This window comes from Trichosurus vulpecula, chromosome 3 (genome assembly GCF_011100635.1).
Source record: "Trichosurus vulpecula isolate mTriVul1 chromosome 3, mTriVul1.pri, whole genome shotgun sequence".
Taxonomy (NCBI): Eukaryota; Metazoa; Chordata; class Mammalia; order Diprotodontia; family Phalangeridae; genus Trichosurus; species Trichosurus vulpecula.
In genome coordinates this window covers 132110283-132126265 of record NC_050575.1, presented here as the reverse complement: position 1 = coordinate 132126265, position 15983 = coordinate 132110283, and positions in this window count along the sequence as shown.

Here is a 15983-nt window from a genome sequence, read left to right as displayed (position 1 = left end):
CTAAGAAACCATTTAGTCCAACTCTTTTATTGTATAGGTGAGGAAACTGAAGCTCAGTAAGGAGGACTGATTTTCCCCAAGGTCACAAAGTGAGTAAGTGGCCAGGCTGGGACTAATACTCAAATCGCCCAACTCTTGATCCAAAGCTCTATCTATTCTACCAGGAGATAAGCTACAAATAGGTTGTTTCTAAATGGTAAGAGCATAGATGTTCCAGAAATGTAGGCAAGAAGACAGAAAAGGAAGGATATAGATGTACAATAATATGTGCTTACAAAAAACATATAATCTGTCTCATTTCCTGATGTCCAACTGCCATCAATTTCCCTGTCAAATAACCTGTGCCTCTTGAATTATAGCTCCTCCTCTTGAGTGGGAAGCAGGAACACTAGGGTGTTGATCTGAAGAGACCTGGATGGAATTAATGTACTAGGTAGCCAGGACAAAGGAGAGTTAAAGGACTAAAAGGGACAGACAAGGCGAGAAGCCAGTGAGGGAGGACAGCATCTCTCTCTATGCCTGGTTTCCCCCTACCTACACCCCAGCATTCCACTAGGGATGGATAAGCCAAGAGGGTGGTTGTCGTACAGTCAATAAGGAGTCAACCTTCTGTTAAAAAAATCAACCTTCTGATAGTTAATTGGTAGAGGGAGCTCCCAGGTGAAGAAACTCCCTCTACCAATACAGGCTATCACCTTCTCTGTAACTAAGCACTTCAAAGAATTACGTAGAGCACTGAGCAGCTAAGTGATTTGCCCATGATCCCATGGCCAATATTTGTCAGTGATGGCACTTGAAAACTGAAAGTGAGAGAGGTCAAATGGCACAGTTCATTAATGATAGAAATGGCATTCAAATCAGGTTTCCCCATTTTGTCCAATACCTCTTCTGTTAGATCATGAAGACATGCCTTTATCCGAATTCAGACTGCAAATACTTTGTGATGTGCCTGGAGGGGCCTAAAGGTAGGGAATAGGAATAGAAGAATGTGGGTATGGCATGACCACTCCAATCAGCTGGGATAACCTAAAATCGTTAAGGCTTAGAGAAGGGAAAGACACCTTGGCTGATACAAGTGTGCCTTATGTCCCAAAAAAGCCATTGGGGCAATCTGTTTCAGTTGTTATCACTGATGACGTTCAGCGCTTAGCACAGTGTCTGGTAATTGGAGGTGTTTAATAAATTCTTGTTGACTTGACTGCCTCCTTGCTTGGCTTGGCTTCATCTCGATTTTGAAATGGCTCTTCTATTAGTCAGATATTGCTTACTTCCCCAGAATCAGAATTTCATACACGAACATGAAATCCCCTAACAATCCCCTAACATCAAATCCCCAACAAATGATCATCTAGCCTCTGTTTGAAGAGCTTCAGTGATGGGGAGTGCCCCATCCAGTGTCCCTACTAGTCCCATTGTTAAACAATGACAGCTGTCTGTCTTCATTATCCAAATGAAATTAACCTCTCTCCATTTTCCATTCATTGCTCCTAATTCTGTCTTCTTCCCAAGACAGTAAATCTAATCCTTTTTTTAAAAAAATAATAGTCTTTCAGATACTTATCCAAGCTAAACTTTCCAGTTCCTTCAACTGATCTTCATACAGCATGGTCTCCAGTTCTCTTGACATCCTGGTCTGGATATACTCTGATTTGTTTAGTTCAACTGTCAATCTACCTCACTAGTAACTTGTCCACCAGACTGAGTGTCCCTAGTATTTTGTCTCGCAGGCAATGTTCCTGCCTACCCTCTGGAGTCAGTTTCCTGTTCACAAAATTCTCCACTGCTACTAGAGTCCTCAGCAAGACAAGCATTTGTAAATGACTGAGTCAAAATCTGATAAGGATTCCATAGCTGCTATACCAGTTGGCTCAGCTACTCAGATGGATGGCTACTCTCCCAGCTCAAGGAGAATGCTGCTCACCTGAGTGGGCTCAAGGAATCAACAAGCCCTGATTTAATCCTGTGAGTCCTAATATCTCCCTCAGAGTATGAGAAATATAAGAGTCATAATTATTGTGCCTTAAGAAATAAATGAAAAAATTATAAGAACTAATACAAAGGGCAAGTAGGCAGAATCAAATGAACAATAAACACAATGGTCACATTAACAAATCAAAATCACTATTTTTTTTAAATTTTTACTTCAAAATAATACATGTAATGCAATCTTGGTTTCAGAGGAATAATGAGAAAAAAAACATTTCCTTCCTCTTCAGAGAGGGGGTGCACTATAGGTGTGTCATTTTTGTATGCTGTCATATACTACTGCTGTGATGACTTGTTTTGTTTAACTGTTTTTCTTTGTGACAAGGGAGAGCTTGATTTGGGGACTGGAAACCATGGGAGGTAACTGCAAAGTGGTAGTTGTCTAAAAAAAGCAACAAAAAGAGCATCGGTAAAATATTTTAAATGAATACTAGAGTCACAGAACTGCAGAATGGGGAATGGACCTCAGCTATCTGGAGTGAAGTCAAACTCCTGCTTAATGTATGAATCAGCTCCACAACTTCCCTTACAAGGAGAAGCCAGCCTCTATCCGAAGACCTGCAATGACAGGGAACTCTGCCTCCAGAGGATACCCATTCCATTACTTGACAGCTATAGGTAGAAAGTTTTTCCTTATGTTGAGCCTCCCTGACTCTCTTAGAAATCTGCCTCCCTGCATCTCTTCCCTTCACCCTCTCCAGGGCTAAGCAAAAACAAATGGAATCCCTCTTCCACAGGTCAACCCTTTAAGTATTTAAAGATTACCATCCTATCTTCTCTTGGCTAAACTTTAACAGGATCTTTGAAGTTATTCTTTTCACCAGACCTTTAGCTGCACTTGGAAATGTTAGTATACAACATACAAGTCAAACTACTGAAAAGACCAGAGCTTTTATGCATAGTTCTCATATGTAATGCACTGAGTATAGTCTTTGGCATAGAGAAAAGGCTTAATAAATGCTTTATTGATCTAATGTATGAATATTACCTGTCCCTCTTGAATTATAGCTCCTCCTCTTGAGCGGGGAGCAGGAACACTAGGGTGTTGGTCAGAAGAGACCTGGATGGAATTAATGTACTTGGACATTAGGACAAAGGAGAGCTCAAGGACTGAAAGGGATAGACAAGGAAAGAAGCCAGTGAGGTAGGATAGCATCTCTCTCCATGCCTGGTTTCCCCCTACCTACACCCCAGCATTCCACTAGGGATGGACAAGCCAAAAGGATGGTTGGAATTAGCAGTCAGAGACAGGATTGGAGATTTCTGTCCCTGACTAAACTGTAAGCAAAAACATGGTGTCATCAAAAGTTGTTTGCAGCTCCTACTCTTTCTATGCCCTTGATCTGGACATTGGTCCCCAATTTGGAGAAACCATACACTGAATAGAGTTTGGGAGCTGTGTTGTACATCCTTCACTCTTTTTACCACTTCTGTGGAGAAAGCAGATGAACTGTATCTTTGCTAGAACTGCTGGGCTCAGAGAATGCTTATTATATATTGCCTGAGGTCAACCTGGCTCTAGAAGCTGTGGGAAGGCAGCCCACAGCATGGCAAATGTTATATTATGTACTGCTTATTCCTTTTATTGAATCTATATAACAAAAAAGATCCTCTAGACAGCAGAGCAGGCCTTTCTTTATGGGTGGCCAACTCCATACAACGAGGTCACATAATTAATAATTAAAGCTCAGTAAAATATAGTAGACTAAGAAGGAGGCAGGATCATTCTGGTAGATGGGAGCTCAAAGGCCATTTTTACCTGGGTAAATCCATACTAATTATACCATTATACTAATGAGACAAGTATGGCTACCCAAAGAGCTAGCACTGAGAGATGGAAGGTCACCCATTCTCTAAGAACCACAGAGGACCTGGAACTTTTTTATTTTATTCATTTTGAACTTAAATACAAAAAGACCAAAAAAGAACATTTCCATGTACACAGCACAACAAAAAACAGGATTCAATATAAAACCATGAATTTCCATTTCACATTGTTACTTTTTTTGAAAAATTATGTAATATATACTACACATCATTTTTAGAGCTACCCTGCTTTTCTATACTTCCTTTTAAGTTTTCTTTTGTTCTTTGCTATGCACTTTTTATTTTTTTCCTCCCTCCCTCCCCACCCTGCCCTAGAGAAGGCTGTATATATATATATATATATATATATATATATATATATATATACACACACACACACACACACACACATATATATACACACACACATATATATATATACACACACATATATATATGTGTGTGTGTGTTATATTATATATATATATGTTATTTTTATATGTGTAAAACCATGCTATACATACTTCTATTTATCATGTATCATGTAGTACCTTCCTTCAAAGCTGTTCTTAGAACAATATTGTTGTTACCGTGTACAACATTCTCTTGGTTCTGCTCATTGGATCTGGAACTCCTGCAACATTCCCTTTTCAGGAGGATGGAAAGCAACCATGAGGAGAAATACACAACTTCCCAGAACCACTCCTTTTTGGTGAAGAGGATTTGTTTAGTAACTGGCAACATATCTGATGCCATCTCACATGAAGAGAATTGAGTTATAAAAACATAGCTTGATTAAAGTCCTACTCTGATGCCACATCCAAGAATGGAGGGGAACTTGGTTTCTTAAAAGCAATTTCAGCAAGGGCACCAGTTCTGGAAGGTCGTAACAATACGGAAAGGTTGAGCAAAGGAATATATGTTAATTGTGGAGTATCTGCTTAGCTAAATTAGAAGACACCTGTAACCATAAGATTGGCCACCAGGCGATGATAGCCTTGTTTTTCTCCTTGGTCACAGAAGTTCACAAAGAGTATGTGAAAAGGCATGAAGAAGGTACAATTTTCACAGTTAGAGGGGGATGATATAGAGGTTCTTTTTAAGCATGGTAATAAAGGACTTGACATTTACATATACGTACATATACACATATATACATGCATGTAAATATAGTGTATCAGTGTGTGCATACACAAGTATACATACACACATACATATATTATATATCCTTTGATCCTCAAAGCAAGGCAGATATTATTATCCCTATTTTTCAGATCAGAAAACTGAATCTCAGCAAGGTTACACCATCACATCCCAGGAAATTCTCAAACTTAAATCCCTCCTAATCAACTACATTGGCTTGAATAGAAAACAAGCTCATTTCTCAAAAAGAAACATTTTTAAAATTACAAAACCATCATGACACAACTTTCCTTGCCCAAATGCATTGGGACCATAGGCTGAGAGCTGCAATGGCCCTAAGAGGGCATCCTATCCAACCTCCTCATTTTACAGATGAGGAAACTAAGGCCTCATTGAACAAGTAAGGTCATACATCAAATACATAATTTGAACTCCAGAACCACTATTCTTTCCACTGTACCAAGTAGCTCCTTATGTCCCATTTTGCCACAAAGATGGAGCTTTTATTCTGCTTTAAACACCATTGTTCCTTAACAGCTCCTTCATAGCCACCCTCAATTTTCCTTCAGTTACTAACTTCTACTCCTGAGGAGTTCTTCTAAATAGCCTTTATCTCTTCTAGGGAAAAAGGTGATTAAAAACACATTCAAAATAAAAGAAAAAGCTTCCAATTTGTTTACTAAACATTTGAAGTGGTTTCATCCTATTGGGCCTGTAGTCACCTCATCCACAGAATTAGGCTATTAGACTACAATGGTCTATGGATCTAGCTGCGAGGTCATCTCTAAGGGCCTTTCCTGTTCCAAGGATCTAGCATCCTTCCAGCTCCATCACTGCAGGTTCTAAGATCACTTTCATATTCTCCATTTCTTTTTGCTGGCTCCTCTTCTCCTGTCCTCAAAATGGATGCTTCTCAAGGCTCTGTCCTTCCTTGGCCCACTGAACTCCTACATAATATTGGTTTCAACCATTTCCTCTCTGCATTTTTAATCTGTTTAAACAGGCTCCTTGATCAACAGGATCCTGCAGTCTAAGAATGAGGATCATCTCCTAAATTCAGCCTGGGCTACACTTAAAAGACCTAGGTACAGAAGTTGCTTGTTTTTGGACTTTCTAAATTGTTAGGAAATTTCACTTTATTTCAAAACAAAATATGTTCCTCTTCAACTTCCACCCATTGCTTCTTATTCTGCCATCCTACAGTCTAGAAGAAGCCATTGCTAATAAATTCATCCATAGAAGAATAATTTCCCCAGAACTACAAGAAAATCTATTGTCTATGTGCCCAGGATATCACAAGAGGAAGTCAGGCTGGATCACATCTGGAAAACTGCTTATCTTGAAATCACTAGGTTTTTTTTGCTAACCTCAAACTGCCACTCCAAGAGCACATGTCTCCAAGGCCACTGTGTTCCTAGAATGTTACATGGCTACCATTATGTAAAGCAATTTTAGAATCTCAGAAAAACTAAAGTGACAAATAACTCATAGGGCAAAGGAAAGACATATGGTAGATATAATAGGCTCCACTGTGACACCAGTGATGGATTGCAAGTAAGAAATAGTGTATTTTTGTGCTCTTTAATAGATCTATAATCTCATTCATTTAGGTACTTTTCCCCCCACAAGCATACAGGGTAAGCTTTAGAAGCTTAAAATGGCACTAAGATTTTTGTAACACCCTATAAATCACAACCTTTTCATGCCTTCTTTGGTCTGTATAATTGTTATCTATGTCCGTAAGGACCTTAGTAGCCTCCTCACCTCACTGAGGGGCTGCAACCTGAGTCTGTGGAAGGAGGACTGGCATTGATGAGACTGCAGAGCTCTCAAAGTTTCAAAGTAATTTGAACAAAAAAAGATATTGCAATATAAGCAAGAATACAACAATGATATCATAAAATGCTTTGATAGTTAAAGGGTTAGATAAATATAGAGAGATAAATTTTGTTCAATTATATCATCAGAGGAATTCCTTAGAGAAAATAAGTGTTCTAGATACTCCTGTTTGCAGATTAGATTATATTTTTTGCATCAAATCCTAGAACACTATTAGGGTCTCCTTAATAAGATCTATTGTTACTGCAACAAAAAAGCAGCCTAGTTATCTACACAAGAAAATGAAGTGGATGAAAAATGTGTATAGTACAGATTTTAGCATGTAGATGACCTGGAAGTCCAATGAGTTAGTCAATCAGTATCTTAGACAAGTCTCTCAGGCAAAACAATAAGGCAAGCCCAGAATTACATGGGTGGAGAAGAGAAGGTTTAATCACAGTGGGAAAATTGTGTAATTCTTTCAATGATCCCAAGCTGCTCCCTATGAAAGAGCCCATGTTTCTATATTATATGGCTGTGAATCATGAAACCCTTCTAGGTCAAAATTGCGGGTGACCAAAAGGGCAATAGAAAGATACATGGTGGAAGTGTAGATCATATTACCAATGATGTCTCATGCACAAGAGATTGAATAAAAGACATAAAAAATATTTATATAAAACATATAACACATGTACATATACCCATGTGTGCTTATGAACATGCATGTGTGCATATGTCTAAACATGCATATATACAAATATACAACTGGAAAAGGAAATGGCCTGGTCATATAGTAAGAACAAGGCATAGTAGAGAGAAAACCTAAGAAGCATAAAAATATCCAAAGGAAGGCCTCAGGCATGTTTGGTAGTGGTCTTCAAGCAAAGGCTGGATGGCCATTTGTAAGGGAGTGTTATAGAGAGGAACTTTGTTTACATATAGATTAGATCAAATGGCATTATATAAAGACTGGATTAAATGGCCTTTGAGGTCCCTTCCAGCCCTATGATTCTGAATTTTAGTTGCACATGGTATCATACATCTGATCAGAAAACTGCCATGTTCTGCAATGATTAATATATCTTTGAGGTTTAACAAATGGTAGTCGTATGCCTTCAGATGATCTAAATATTTCTATCTCATAGTTTCAACCTGGCTACACATTATTCACAATCCAAAATTCATCTTCTTCATTTGTAATCTCAAAGGCAAAAACCCAGAGAAATGGATCCATTTTTCAAAAGCCTTTCCTCAATGAAAATCCACTTCAATACCCACCCATTATGCCAATAAGTGATGGTTCAGTAGCAGGCCTCCACAGGGACATGTGGGCTATTGCACACCAATGACCTCTTTTGGAAAAACTAGCATTGGGAATGATAAAACACCAAAAGCATCTTAGAAATAAGAGTTCAGGATTTTCCAATTAAATTTGTTACTCCATAAAAGGAATTGGAACTATGAGAATTTAAACCGAGTTCTGATGTACTTTGCCAAGTACTTTTTGTTTTTCTTTTTTATAACTCATTTATTTACAGCAACAACAAAAAATTCATTCCGTAAGTTCAGAAGTGTAGAGAAAGCTCAGATTCCCTTGACCTAGTTATCGGGCTCAAATAAGAGCAAATGAGAATTAATGTGGTCCTACCAAATTAGAATTTAATCAAATTCATTATACTCTCCTCATCCTTAATAAGAACATTTTCAAAGAATCTCTTAAACACTAAGGTTACAGGAATTTTAATTTTGTTTTGAATACCCAAGTAATTAATTGTCTTAACTGTGTAATAAAAAAAAGCCAAAAGAAGAGAATAACATGATGTTTGATTGATGATTGCTCTCATTCAAATCTGATAATTAGGTCAAGGGAATATTAGCTTTCTATACATTTCCAAAAGAAGTAAAAGTTTATTTCTTAAATATTTAATTTGACCTGTGGTTTCATAGGTGTGGGGCACTCCTTCCACCAGTGAAACTGGCATATAGCCTAGGAAAGTTGCTATGGGAAAAAAATCGTCACCCCGCGGACAACCTGGTGACAAGCCAAGCCTCTCCAAAGCAGGCTAGTTTGTTGTTCAGAGGACAAAGTCCATTATCAGTCCCATACTCAAAGCTTTGCCATCTTGATAGAACCTGAAAGAGAGTGAGTTCTGCTGACATAGACTATGAGAACTCAGGGTCACCCCCGCCCCAAGCTATAAGGAAGTCAACAGAAGATGCCCTAAGTGGGGGAGGGGAGAGTTTATTTAGCTGCAGAAATAATACTCTCACATTTCAGTAGCACTTTATGGTTTACAAAATGCTTTCCTCACAGAAATCCCATGAAGTGTATAGGTCAAGGATCACTATTTCCTATGTTGGAAATTGAGGCTTAGAGAATTGAAATAACTTACTCAGGTTTAAACATACAAGAAACAATGAAATTGAAAGGTGTCTTAAGAAATGGTTTCCTTGACTTCAGGGAGACCCCAACTAAACAATTCTGGAATGAAGAATCTAAGACATGGGAAGTAAGAGCTAGAAACAACTTTAGTGATATATGAGGCAAGTATAATTAATAAAATCCAACCTGGTAGAGGGAAATTTGTATTAGCACAATCTAAATGCATTTTTCTTAGCAGACGCTTGCTAGTTGCATTCCCATCAACCACATAATATTTCTACCTGCCTCCCACTCTCTATCCCTCATGTGGGGTAAGGGTTGAGATTCCCAGTTTAAACCACTAAACTGCTAAAGTTAGTTTAACATCTTTATAAAATAAGTTTCAGAAAATTACTACAGACTTTTGAAGACAGAAAAAAAACATACTACACATAAACAGTTAATCATTCTCCTGTCCCTATGTTCCCCAAAAGGGCAATGCCTTCACAATTTAAAAAAACAGCCTATGAAATCCAAATAAGGAAAGTAAACCTGCTGAGGGGAAGAACTTCAAAGGTTGTTAGAAATAACTTTTTATTATTCGGTATTTTCAATTATTTCTGTTGCACTGCATTCTCTAGGATTGCCTGGGAAGGGGAGGAAATATAACTAGGGCTATATATGACTGATATGTGAAAGAAAAAAATTTAATTTTTAAAAATCACAGATGTTACTGCCGAAAATCAGTAATCTTTATAAGAATAATCTATACATTTATCTTTTATGAAAATACAAAAAGGAAATAGTCAGAATTTTGCAAACAACATTCTATAGAAGACCACATCTTTACAGCTATAAAATTTGCACAAAAGGGCAGAAATTACAAGATCTCACTGTTCGTTGTTTGCTATGAGAAAGCATTTGATTTGGTTCTCCTTCGAAAAGGTGTTGCCCATGTTATATTACCATCATAAAAGATTCCTCAATAGATACAACCTCATTGCATAATCCTCTGTTTTATGATTTAATAGACACGTTTCCTAAAGGTATTCATCATTGTCATGGAAGATGTTCAGTGCAGAGTCCAAATATAAGAGGGTTCCTCATGGGCAGTGAGGTCCTCCGGCAGATCTTCTTTACAGTTTACATTGGGCTGATTGTACAAAACTCAAAACATTTCAAAACTTCTTAGATGAGGTCCATAATCAATGTGAGTTAAACTTAAAAATCCACACAGTGGATGAAGAATGTCTATTGACCAGACTACAATATACAAGTTGGATAGCTAGTCCATAGTGTTTGATCATCAGTATACATATATCTTGGACAGATACTATGGATTGACACTGAACTGTGCCCAGAAATTAGGAAGAAGAGAGCATGAAAGACTGCATTTGGAAATGGCACAGCATCTTCAATGACCTCATGCTTCTCTCTTAAACAAAAACACATCTTTTTAAACACCGACATTCTCCTGATGATATGAATCATAGAATACAACAATCTTTGAGGAATCAAAATTGAGGGTCATCCAAAGGGCAATGGATAGACACAGTGATTATAGTCTGCAACTCTCATGAATTACATATAAAGAACAGCATAAGATACCAAAGAGCTGTATGTTGGGAAAAGGAAGTAGACTGGTTGTTAGTAAGAGTAAGGGCTAAAACAAGGACTGTGCATGCTGAACTGGTACCTACAGAGTATCTCAAGCTCTAGAAGAAAAACCTAGCATATTTAATGGATTATTTTAGGGCATTCATAGTGGGAAATGGATAAGAAGCTGTGATAGAATTTGTGGAGAGAATACCTGTATCAATGAGATCATAAATCTCTTGAGGAGACTGAAGTGCATCAGTCTGCCTAGAGAAGGTGAGCTGATCATGAACTAAGAAATAAAAAGAAAGACTTCAAGTGCTCATCATCAAGCCACAAAATATTAAAAGAGTCATAGAAAGGCGTCTTGTATATTGGGCAGCTCTTCCACAGAGGGTTTGTGAGAAAACGTAGAAAAGGATTATATAGCTGAACGTGGTGACGACACATGCCTGTAATCCTTGCTACTAGAAAAGCTGAGGCTGGTGGACTGCCTGAGTTCAGAAGTTCAGAGCTGCACTGGGTTAAGCTAATCAGGCATCCAAACTAAGTTTGGCATTGGGTGAGACCCTGGGAATGGGAGTGGGGAGTGATAGCATACAAGACTGCATAATTGTGAACCAGTCTAGATGAGAAAAGGAGCAGGTCAGAACTCCCATGCTGATCAGACTGGGACCACGTCCATGAGTAGCTCCTGTGTTTCCTTATACTAGCCTGGATAAGTTAGAGACCCAGCCATGGAGGGATAAAAAGTATTAGTAAACTATATAGTAACTCAGATAGTTTGTAATCTACACTTGTGGATGGAGTATTCATGTGCTACATTAATACACATTATCATAAGTTGACTATTTAGTTAGTCCCCACCAAAGTCTTGTTGACATTTGCAAATGACAGCAAAGCTAGCAGATCTAGCTAATACATTGGATGACAGAATTAGGATCCGGGATATATTAGAACAATGAGCCAAAGGTAATAAGTCCAAAGTTAGTGTACACTTGAGCTTTTTAAAAAGGAAGGGTAAAATGTGCTACACCGTGTGTAAAAAACACCTGGAGATTCAATATGAGTAATGAATGGGATATGGTAGCCAAAAACCCTATCGTGATCTTGGGCTACATTAACAAAAGCATAACAATATCCAGAGACAGAGAATATTTGTCCTGTTCCCTCATTAGATGGCATCTGCAGGACTGAATTAAACACTGTCACATTTTACAAAATACACTGAAAAAAAAATTCCATGTCCAAACGAGGGCAAGAAGGCAGACAGGACTGGAAACCATTTAGATCTATTAAAATCATAGGGGATATTTTGCCTGGATATGTGAAGGTTTTAGGGACACATGATAGTTGTCTTCAAATATCTGAAGACAAGTGATTATATTTGTCCTGCACAACATGAGAAGGTAGAACTTAGACCAGTGGATGAGAGTAGTAGTGAGGCAGACTTTAGCTTGATATGAGGAAAACATTTCCTTAACCTGTCCAAAATCAAATAGTCTAGACAAGTAGAAAGATACACATCTTCAAGGGGAGGACAGATCATGACTTTTCAGGCATGTTTGGAGTATTGGTATTCTTTCTTGAGTTGGACAAGATGTCTCATGTGAATCTTCACTTCTACTAAAGTCCTCCTCTGATGGATGCCTCAATAGTATAGCAGCGAAGCTAGGGTCTCAAAAGCTATGCCAATGGAGCACAAGCTTTAATAGGTCCTACACCAAGCTAGAAAAGGCAGTTAGGTGGTTTAGTGGATAGAGCACTGGGCCTGGAGGCAAGAAGAGCTGAATTCAAATCTAGCTTCAGACAGTTATTAGCTCTGTGACCCTGGGCAGGTCATTTAACCTCTGTTTGCCTTAACCCACAGAAGAAGGAAATAGGAAAACACTCCAATATCTTTGCTAAGAAAACCTCGTACAGGGTCACGAAGAGTTGAACACGACTAGCAACAACAATTCAATAAAATGATGGGTCCAGTACATATGGAATACATATTCCATTTTACAATCAGGGTAACAAAAGAAAAAATATACTAAAATTCTTGATGTTTAAATGGGAAGGCCTATAGTATACAAACCATGTCTTCAACACAAACTCTTTCAAGGAAGCACAGGAATGTGACAGTAACTATTATATAAAGAAACCCTGAATGACTGAGACAACCAAAGAGGGATGACTATAATGTTCTGATTAGAGAACCAATCAAAAATGGATTTACAAAGAACAGGGGGCAGGAGGCTTGAACTTGAAGCTTAATCCTGCCATTTATTAGCTGTGTGACCTTAGGAAGATTATTTCATCCTCTGGCTCTGAGTTTCATCATTTGCAAAACAACTATAATATATAATTATTATATATAATACATTCCATGTTACATAATTATCATATATTATATAATACATAATGAAATAATATTCTCTATAACATCCCTACCATTACTCCAACTCTTGACATAGCCTAGCTAGCACCTGACCTTTCTTTCCACCATACAAGGATTCAAGGTATTGGCTATAGCATCAGGACTTTAATACCACACTTATTCCCTGTTGACCATCCTTAAAATACTCATGTATATATCTTCATATATTAGCTATGTATTTGAGATTCATGAGGCCAGGGACTATATCTTATCTAAACTTTATATCTAAAGTATCAAAGACAGTGCTCTCCAACAGATATGTCAAAGACTCGGCCCACAGGCAGGAGTGCTGCCACAACCAGATTAAAATGTAATTGGGAAATATTTAATGAAATAAAGATACAATAAAACATAGATAATGTTAATATGTCATTTTCTAAGTCAGTATGCACCCTCAGGGATCCTCATGTATGGTTTCTATTTGTTTGACACCACACTGCTCTAAACAAAGTAGGGGTCAATAAACATTTGCGAGATTCAATTACATTTCAACATAGTTTCAGGGTAGTTGTCTTTTAAGTGAAAGAAAAAAACTGTACTATAGGCAAGAACTAATCAGGAGGGCTTAAAATTTTCAGGGGTTTACAGAACAGCCATCTGGAGTAAGGCCCAAAGGCAGCAGAAGAGAAAAATGTCAAAGGAATTCCAGGAGGCCCATTTGGTTTTGTCCAGGGCCTTGATGATGGTTAAATATAAATGTGTCTTTATCAACATCACCCCCCTCCTGCCCCATCCCCCTCCAATCTCCCTTCTCATTCCTTCTGTCCCAACTGGTTCCTCTCAGGCTGCCCTGAAGTGCCCCAGACTGTAAAATAACCCTCCTTAAATCAAGTCACTTTTACTTTGTGGACCTCAGTTTCCTCCTTCACAAGACTAAGATAATACTCACAGGCTTGTGACAAAATAGGTTCTGCCAACCTCTCAGTGACCCCAAACAACTCTCTAAGACTAAGTTGGCAAAGGCAATTTACTTGCAGGGAATTCCCTACAGAGATGGAATCCCAGGCCTGGAATGATAATACAGCTTGCATTATCTACCTCAAAGGGTTGGTCTAAGGAAGCCCTTTATAAACTGTAAAACCCCATATTTGAGTTATTATCTTTAAGGTTTCTTTTAGGTCTAAGGTATGACTCACTAACTCCCCCATTCCTTCAGGGATTTATCCCAGATGGAAAACAATAAGCATCTGACTGAATCCATTCACAATGAGGAACTACTGATTGCTAGGTTTTCTGCCTACCTGAGGCTCACAGATTTAGAACTGGAAAGGACTGCAGACAACCTTGCATCCAACCTTCCACCCCCTCATTTTACTGATTAGCAAACTAGGGCTCAGAAAGGTTAACTGACTTGCCGAAAGTCACACAGGCAGCAAAATGGCAGACCAGAGAATCCAAAGTCATGTCCTCATACTCCAAATCCCATGCCCTTTCCACTGTACTTTATTGATTCACTGTATTTATATTATAAATTATTTATTTATTCCACTATATATATACTATAAAAGAGGAGCTTGTTGGCATAAACTTCAGGTTGGTAAAAGGAGCTGAAAATTGTGGAAAAGCAGATTTCAAATTGTTGTGAGAAAAAAACTCATAAGAATTATAGCTGCGCCCATCATTCTTAGTATCTCCAATCACACCAAAATTCCTTTAGTTCGGTTCCTAATCACCTCTGGCCCAGACTGCTGTAACAGCCTCTTAACTGGTCCCCTATCTGTCTCCCCGCTGTCCAGTCCTTCTTCTTCACAACTGCCAAATTCACTCAAAAAGGTACAGTAGCTCCCCATTCATTATTTCTAGGATAGAATGCAAACTCCTCCTTCGGGGAGGGGGGGAACATGTAAGGTTGGACCCTTCGCAATCTGGGTCCAATCTATCTTTCCAGGGTTATTAAATACTATAATCCTTCATGTACACTTCATTTCATGCTTGGAATACATTCCTTCTTCACAACATCCTCAATAGCTCTGCCTTGAAGAATCGCTGGTTTCTTTCAAAAGTCAACCACCTCATACATGACTTGTTTCTCAACACCTTCCTAGCTGTACCTATCATCCCCAAATTACCCTGCACATATTTTGTACTTATGTACATATTGTTTTCCTCAAAAAATAAGAGTTATATTTTGCTTCATCTCATCAGCTCCCATGGATTTAGTAATCATCTCTTATATAGAAAATTCCCGGATCTGTTTATCCAGCCCTCTCTCCTGACCTCTGGGCTCCCATCTCCAACTGGACATCCCATAGACATCTTAAATGCAACATGTACAAGACTGAACTCAGTATCTTTCCACTGAAAACCACATGCTTTTCTAACTTCCCTATTACTGCTATGGCAGTACTAGTCTCCCAGTCACCCAGACTAGCAACCTAGGTGTCATCATCCCCTAATCTTCATGCTTTTACCCTTTCCTTATCCAACCTGTTGCCATGTTCCTATTCTACTTTCACAACACATTTTGTATATTCCCCCTTCTCTTCTCCAACACTGCCATCACCCTGGTATAGGTCCTCATCACCTCATGCCTGTACTATTGAAATAGTCTGCCAGTTGGTCTCCCTGCCTCAAATGACCACACCCCAGTACCATCCTTCATTCAGATATCAGTGTTATCTTCTTAAAGTTCAGACTTGATGGTCATTCCCCTATTCAATAAACTCCAGGGGCTCCCCACTGCCTCCAGGATCAAATATAAAATCCTCTGTTTGGCTTTTAAAGTCCTCCATAACATGGCCTCTTCCTATCTTTCCAGGCTTCTCACACGTTACTCTGATCCATGTACTCTACAATCCAGAAACACTGATCTCCTTGCTATTCCTCCAACAAGACACTGTCTCCTGA